Source organism: Cryptomeria japonica, chromosome 5 (assembly GCF_030272615.1).
Source record: "Cryptomeria japonica chromosome 5, Sugi_1.0, whole genome shotgun sequence".
Lineage (NCBI taxonomy): Eukaryota > Viridiplantae > Streptophyta > Pinopsida > Cupressales > Cupressaceae > Cryptomeria > Cryptomeria japonica.
In genome coordinates this window covers 710,934,320-710,943,072 of record NC_081409.1, presented here as the reverse complement: position 1 = coordinate 710,943,072, position 8,753 = coordinate 710,934,320, and positions in this window count along the sequence as shown.

The window sequence follows — 8,753 nt, the reverse complement described above, 5'->3', positions numbered from 1 at the left end:
AATTTGGATTTGGGGCTAATGAGATGATGGAGGGTTGATCTTTATTTCTCTATGATTTAATAGAGAAGAACAACTAACTTATTATCCTCTTCTTAAAAGGTACATTTTTCCCTATCGTGCTACTCACAACTTCTAAATTTTGTATATCCAACAAGTTTCCATGAAAAATAAAATTCTTAATGTCAAAAAAGAATATATGTTTTATAATCTATATTTATACTAGAGTAACTTCTTATGAGATTGACTAAAAATAAGATGCATGAGATGCATATCCTAATGAAGTGTTTGAACCTTAATGATGTTTCCATTTTATATAACATATTTTGAGCCATATAGAATGTTACAAGACATGGAAAAGATAAGTTTGAGCTCCTCACAAAATTTGAGAATGACTACCTCATGAAGAAATCCTTAGAACAACTTCATGAAGCTCAACTTTGATGGACCTTGTAGGGTAACATGGTGTTGTTACCTTACTTAAAGGTTATTATGAGTAGTTTATCAATAGAAAAACCTTTTTCCTAGGAAACTTAACAAAGAATGAAGCAGAGATCAAAGGCCTTGGTTGACAAAATTCGGGTTACATTGTCTATAGGATGCAAAAATTTAACTATACCAAAAAATTATCAGGTGATGATCACTCCAATGATAATTGGAGTGAATTTGCTTGCACTGCTAGCTACTTCAATGTGCTTGGGATGGCAAGTTAAAGTGCCATAGGTGGTTTTTTCGATTAAACTATTGTGATTTACTAATATAGGTATGTTTTCAAAATTATATGTGTGCTTAGTTTCTCAATGGAGTTGACACTTCAGTTTTATTTAAGTTTTATCTTATGATATATTTAGGTACATTATTAGTTTCTATCTTTGATTGAAAAAAAAACTTTGTTATGTAACTATTCTATGATTCCTTCCTCAAACATACTCATGTGAAACATTGGTGGCCTTCTCTCTTATTATGTTTTATAATTTCATGTAATTGAACATGAAAAAAATTCATAAACAATTCTGATAAATTTATTATCTCCGGTATCTCTCATAGCACAAGAATTGAAATTGATACTGAATGTACCTGTACAACTTATGTTAAAAAAAATATTTTTTAATTCCCTACTCTAAGAGAGTGTGAAAGAAATTCAAAACCTCATTAATATTTTAAATTAAGATCTACTCTTTATTATATAAAACAAATGGAAGGCTATGATTATTAGTCAAATTTCATAAATGTTTATTATATCATTTGACTTCCATGTGGAAGATAATTCTATCTACAATATTTATTTTTTGATGATGAATTTCTATAGATATGATATCTCCAATCTCTTAAAATTCAATAAAGAGATTATGATAGAGAATCTACAAGAGATTTTGAAGGAATGTTTCTGTTAATATTCTTTGATCCATCATTAGAATGAGTTAAAAGAAAATTACATTAGGGTTATTGTGAGGGTTAGGACTATAATTAGGGTTAGGGTTACATGTTTTGGATTAGTGTTTAGGGTTAAGATTACGATTATGGTTAGGGCTTGCATCATAGTTAGGGCAAGGTTTAGGGTTATTGTTAAGGTTAGGGTTACTATTTACCTCATGGTTAGGGTTAGGATTAGGATTATGGTTAGGGTAAGGGTTTAGGGTTATGGTTAGGGTTAGTGCTTTGGATTATGGTTAGGGTTAAGGCTTACATCATGGTTAGGGTTATAGTTTGGGTTAGGGGTTAGAGTTACTATTAGGATTATAGTTTGGATTTGCATCATGTTTAGGGTTAGGGTTATGCTTAGGATTTGGGGTATGATCAAGTTTAGAGTTATAATTATGGTTAGGTTATGGCTGGGGTTTATTTTTATTACATAAGAGTTTAAATAATGGTTAGGGTTACATTTATAGTTTGGATTTACACCATGCTTAGGGTTAGGTTTAGGTTTAGGGTATAGGATTATAGATAAAATTATGGTTAGGGTTAGTGTTAAGGATTAAAAGTATTGTTGGTGATGTGATTAGGGTGATGTTTACATCATGATTATGGTTAACATTGGGGTGTGGGGTTAGGGTTAGGATTATAGTTAGGGATAATGTCTACATCATACTTTAGGTTAGGGTTAGGGTTAGGGTTAGGAATACATTTTGGGTAAAGGTTAGGATTATGTTTTATGGTTATGGTTTGGTTTTAGGGTTAGGATTATAATTAGGGTTAGGGTTTAGAGTTAAGACAAGGTTTATGGTTTACATCATGGTTGGTGTTATGGTTAAGGTTATGATTATGGTTTACATCATGGTCAGGGTTAGGATTAAGGTTATGATTATGGTTAGGCATAGGGTTTCAAAAATTATAAGAGATCCTAAATTAAAAAGAAACATAAAGTTAAAAAAGATAAATATATTGAGAAATAAAAAATATCACAACATAAAAATAATATAGTAGTTTTGGTGCTCAAATTTTATCTAGGTAGGGTGTTGTAGGTGAACATGATGAGGAGGACAGTGATTTTGAAGAGGATGGGGTGTTTAAAGGCCCTTGTGCCTTGGTTTGGTTGTGATGGTGCGTTTGCCTCTTGTGGCTTTTGCGTGGAGGTGTTTTGGGGCTTGGTTGCTTCCTGTCGTGCCTTTGCTTAGGTGGGAGGGTTGGGTTTTTGCCCCTCATCTCTAGCTTTTGTGCTTCTTCTTTCTAGTAATAAGTTGCCCTCTTTAAATGTTCTCCATGGCATTTGGGTTTTTGTACCTTCTGACAACCCTTTGTTGGGGTTTCTTCTAGCTCTGATGAGTTTCTTGGCTCTATGGTATGGTTTTTCCTGTTGCATGGCCCTCTTGGTGTATGTGCAGCCTCTATGGTGGTTTTCCCCATGCCTTTTGTTTGATCAAGGACTCTGTTCTCTCCCCACCCCCTTCATTGTTGTTGTCAGAGGGTGGGTGTTATATATTGGTATTAGGTATTAGGCATCAGGGTGCTCCAATTGTCATGCATGGATGCATTTAGTGTCTATGTAGATTTCTGAGTCATTCCTTACATGTCATGGCTAGGCACATTTGATTTTTGGTGGTGTTTGTATTGGGTTACCATTCCTACGTGGTTGGTTATGGATATCTTCATTTGGTTTTGGATTCTTTTTCTGTGCACCGTGCATTCCTCTATTTTATGCTTCTGGTCCTATGGAGGGGAAATTCTTGCTTTGGATAGTGGATTCTTTCGAGACCTAGGGATTCTTTAGAAGGGCTTCTTCATTTTTCTCTTTTTGTGTCTTTCTTTCAATTCTCCTATCTTTCTTGGTGAGGGGGCCTAAAATTGTTTGTTGCCTTTCCCCTTCTCATAACCCTTTGGTGGTTGGTTGTGAAGGTGTTCTGTTACAGGTTGTTGGTGCTGTGATTAGGTGGTGTGTTGTCTTCGTTCTCTATGAATGCCAAGTTTCCTTTGGTAGTGGGTTTCCTTGTGTTGTGGTGGATGGACCTGGGATGGATGCTGGGAACTGGTTACCCTGCAAGCACCTAACCAAATAGGGCTCTAATTCTCATGCTTTTTCAATAATGCTAGATCCTTATTGCTTCTAGAGGGTGAGGAATTCTACTTTCACTCCTTTCTCCCCCAATCATTTATGCCTTTGTGGCTTTCCCTTTGGATCTTGTACCTATGGTAGGTTCTAGGATCTATGTTTCTCTGGGTTTTTGGCTGGGGTTTCTTCTCAGGTTATACTTCTTTCTTGGATTTTTTTCCCAGAATTTATGCTGTCAGGTGGCTTATTATGTTTGGGCTAGTCCATTCAAAATAAAAATTACGTTTTGAAGGAATGGCTAGGTGTTTCATTAAGGTTGCGGGGTGCCTTTCAAAACCCACTATTAGGTTTTAGTTTTCTTGACAGTTCAGTTAGTGCAAGGGTTTTTGTTAGGGTTATGGTTCGGGGTGCTCTTCAAAACCCCTCTATTCTAAGAGTGAAATCTTTATGAGGGTTCAAGACCCTTGTTCCTTTTTGTTGGGTGCTTTTATCTTTAGCACTGTTTTTCAAAAAAGGGATCTCCTTTTTTTTGGTGTCTTGGAGTTTCATTGCTTGTGAGCTCTTCCTAGTTATGTAAAGGGTACAAGCCCTCTCCTACTTTTATTAATCAAGACCTAAAAATAATATAAAATTCTTTTATTTACTCATACATTGAATTAGATGCCAATTGTTTTATAATGGTTATCGCAAAACTTAGGGATATGATATGAATAGTCAAGGCATAAATTTTCCTAATCTAGATTGAATTTTGAATATTTTAATTGATTAACTCAAACTCAAAATAAAAATATATAATCCTTAGATCACTAATATACTTGAGAAACTATCTCCCTACTACATGTAAAAAAGATCTATTTAAAAATTTTAAAATTCAAAATATCAAAATAATGATAATAATTAGATTTTCATCTTAATTTCCAAAACATGGGAAACTCTATGAAAATTTTAGATGTCACTATTGAGATATAATATGCCAAAGTTTAAATGGAGTTATTAAATGTAGGTGTCATATTTGAAAATGTATGAATATATGCTAGGTATTTCCAACACTACTCTAAGAAATGGTATGAATATAGGCTGAAGTGTACGGTGTACATGAGCATTAGACTAGGGTGAAAAAAATCTCTATTTTTTGTTTAACATGGAAATCACTATAGATAACAGGCTTTTATAGTTTCCCTTTGGGTCATTGAGGGAATTTCATTGCTCTTGGTTATGCTATATTGGAAGGTGAAAGACGAACTAACTGATATAATTAAATAATTGCATCAATGCTATAAAAAACAATTATCTTAACATGATTAATACTAATACTAATAATAATAAGTGAATTTAAAATAACAGTAAAAGTGATCAAAGAAGTGAAAGCCATGAAAATAATATAATAAAAGAATCAAAGTAATAAAAGTAATTTAGATGTTTCAAAAAACTGTGAATATAATATGAAGTTTAATAATTTTATTATTATTGTTATCATTATTTAATTATAAATGTGGGTCAATAAAAATGATTGCATTAGGATCATTAAGGTTATTAATTATAGCATAATAATATTAAATGATTAGATTAAATGGCAACATTAATCTTGCCAAAATAAAGTGGAGTTACATTGTAATGTTAAAAATAATGACTTTAATATCATTAATAATATTGTGTTTAGATTAAATGTTTGTAATAATGTTATTAGGGGTGAATACATTAATAATATTAAAAATGTTAAGGTTGCATATAGAATTGTGTCATTAATAGTAATAATGTTATTGTATGAAAGGACTAATACCATTAAAAAATGCAGGCTTGAGTATTAATAACAACAAAAAATGGCTTACCCTTTAATAAAAAACAACAAGAATTGGCTTGAAATAATGGTGTTAATTTATCACAAGTATGACAACCAATACTGCTAATAAAGTTTGGGATCCCTCCAAAATTCAAATAAGGTTGGGTAATTAGACTAAATAGTCCTATATTGATGCTAAAAATTGCCTCCCCAGTTTCAATAAATGAATCTTGTGATGTTACCAAATTTTGAAAGAGATCACTAGCCCATATATAATTCCACTCTAGTGAGCATTATGCTATATGTATTTGAAGGGTGGATGTTATCATCTTAAAAAAAAATTGTGTATTGGATGTGTTTTGTTTTGTTTTGGAAATTGTTTTTAACAGGATTTATTTAGTGCTCACATCCATTTAAAGGACTTCTGTAATGCCTACACACATGTGGAAAACATCTTTAGTGCTCAAACTATTAATTATTTTTTAATAATTAATTAAAAAAATTTAAATTTATGTAAGTGACATGTTTAGTGCCTTTGCCCAACTCTTCTAAAAATAATTCATATTTCATACGCAACGTATTCGGTGCACACATCTATCTGTACGCCAATAATATTTTAGGACGATGCGAAACTTAATGGAGAAATTAGTCTACTAAAAGATGACTAATATTTATTATATTATTTAGTGGATTAGATTAGTCGAGTCTTTCTCTTATTATATTATTTTGTGGATTAAATTAGTCGAGTCTTTCTCTTTTACTAGGCAAGGTAAATTAAAGTCAAGGTACATTTTGAACAAAATTATAATTATTATTAATTCTGTTTGTAATGGATACAAAGAAACTAGAATATGAAAAGACAGAATAATGTGTGTTTTATTTTTAATATATTATTTTCGGGGTAGGTGAGGTGACTTAAAGTCAATGGTTATTTTTAACGGGCTGTTAAAGTCGATGGTTATTTTTCTTTGGAGACGAGAGAATAGTTGGAAATATATTGCGTTGAAAAAGAATATTTAAAATTAATAACTATTTTTTGTGATGATTTTTAATGTTTTTATTCGAAAGAATTTATAATATGATTTTGGAAAGTTTTGGGAAAATATTGAGTGATCTTTTTTAATCCATGTTCAAATTTTATGATTTTGATCAATTTTAAAAATTTAATGATTAATTTCTCAAAAAGGTTATCTTTCAAGCATTCCTTTCATAAAGGGTGTCAAGTAGATACATTATATCTCAACAACCTATTGCGATAGCATTTGGAAATATTCTAAGAAAATTATGTAAATTATTTTAAATCAAGATTTGAAATTGTCTTCCATGATTCATCATTTGAAAAAATTAATATATTATATGACTCTTTTACTAGATGATTATATTTTCAACAATATTTGATTTATGTAATTTATAATAATTTAAAAATATCTATAATAATAAATAGATGTTCTCTTAATGATATTTTCAAGGTGTGCATGTAATTTTGTATGTTTAAATTTTCATTTAAAGTTTATTTCACGCATCCACTACCATGAAAAAAATATTTAAACAATTATTTAGGATGTATAAATTTTCTTTATAAATTAATCACCCACTACCAAGTTAAAGGAAATGGGACATTCACTATATTTAAATTAATATGGTTTTGCTTTTCACTAATTACTTTGTGGCATTTTTTTCTTTTATATCTCTAATTTTTCATTAGTAAAGTCAGAACAATATAATATAATCACAATTAAGTTAAGATAATATAATATAATAATATTATTAATTAAAAGCGATGTCCATTATAATATTAAATTTATTTATTTTAATTAGGTTCAATCAACTAATTCAAAAAAATTAAAATCATGGATATCTTATCTTATTACATTTATTACTTCTATTACAATATTTAAATGACTCACCACAAAATATTATAATCTAATGGTGAAAATTATATTATTTATTCTTTCATCATTTTGTATATGTGTGTGTTTGATTTAAATTGATATGATGTTCTTGTTGACTTTGCTTTCTAATTGAACTCAAAAAAATAAAAGTTAATCTCTTTTTTGTCTTTTGGGATGAAAATTATGTGTATAAATATGATTCAAATAATTTACAACTTTGTAATGAATTATTTATTATTTTCTATGATAAATATTTTCAAATTGTATATATAAATAAAATATAATATCATAAAACACCTTTACAATATAAGTGAAACTATAAAATGTACTCTTTTTTTGTGTGTTATTATATTGATATAATGAAATATTAATAATGATACATATTTATCAGCATCATTATCTTCCATAATGTTAACAACTAGGTCAATAATCTACATGTAATTGCTTATCATATTAAAAAGTTTGAACTTTATAATCTACATGTAATTGCTTATCACGTTAAAAAGTTTGAACTTTAAACTAATAAGAAATAATTGTACCATAATGTATTCATATAAATAAATTTTTAATTTATCAAGTTGAAATAATTTTAACTTAATTAATTTTTATTTATTTTCATGACTAAATATCTTTAAGGATTCTATAATAACATTATTATTTTTTATTAGAAACCAAAAATGGTAAATAAGATTCTAAGATTTTTAAGAATAAAATGATGATCATCAGCTAACAAAATAGCTAATGAGATAAAATTAGGCCCAGAAAAATGTATGGCTTTAATTTGGGTATGGGAGTGTGATACATGCTTTGAAGAATCTTTCTTTCATTCTTTAAATAGTACCCCAAGAAATCCCATTATCTTCACCACTAAGAGAGAGGGAGGAGTAGAACCCATTTCCTTAGAACTAGATTGAGAGAAAAAACACAAGAAGAAAGTTGACATGGATATGCAAATGCTTTAAGGGAATTGAAGTTGATGATTAGAAGCATAATAAGAGTTTCAAGGAAATCAAGTATAAATTTACTTGTTAAGAACATGTTTAGCATTACAAATATGTGAAAAGTTACAAGTATAATAAAGTTGTAGGTAAATCAAGAACTCTTAATAAGATACTGAAGCTATATTTACTAATCAACGCAAATATGAAAAAAATACAAGAATAAGAATATTTCAATAAAAAGATAAATTTATTTTTCTCAAATTGTATTTTTCATGTATGATGACATTATAGTAAGGATTGTCAAGTGAAGTGTTGCAATATGGCTAATGGTTGCCATTGTAGCTTTGAGAATCCTATTAATGCTTAAAATATTTTCTTTGCATGATGTTAATGACCACCATTTCTCTTCTTATTGAGAGAAAAATTTAAAATGGTATTAGAATTATTGATAATTGAAACCACAAAGCATGATACGAAAGGATCATGTATCATATTAAAATTATTGAAATAATGAATTTAAAGTGTTTTGTGATATTTATGCTATTCATTGCAATGTTTTTGGCCTTTAGTAGTGTAACACCCCACTTTGCATATAGTTCATTCAATCTTAAAATATTACATTTTTTTGTCAATAGATAGTAAGATATATTGAGAAA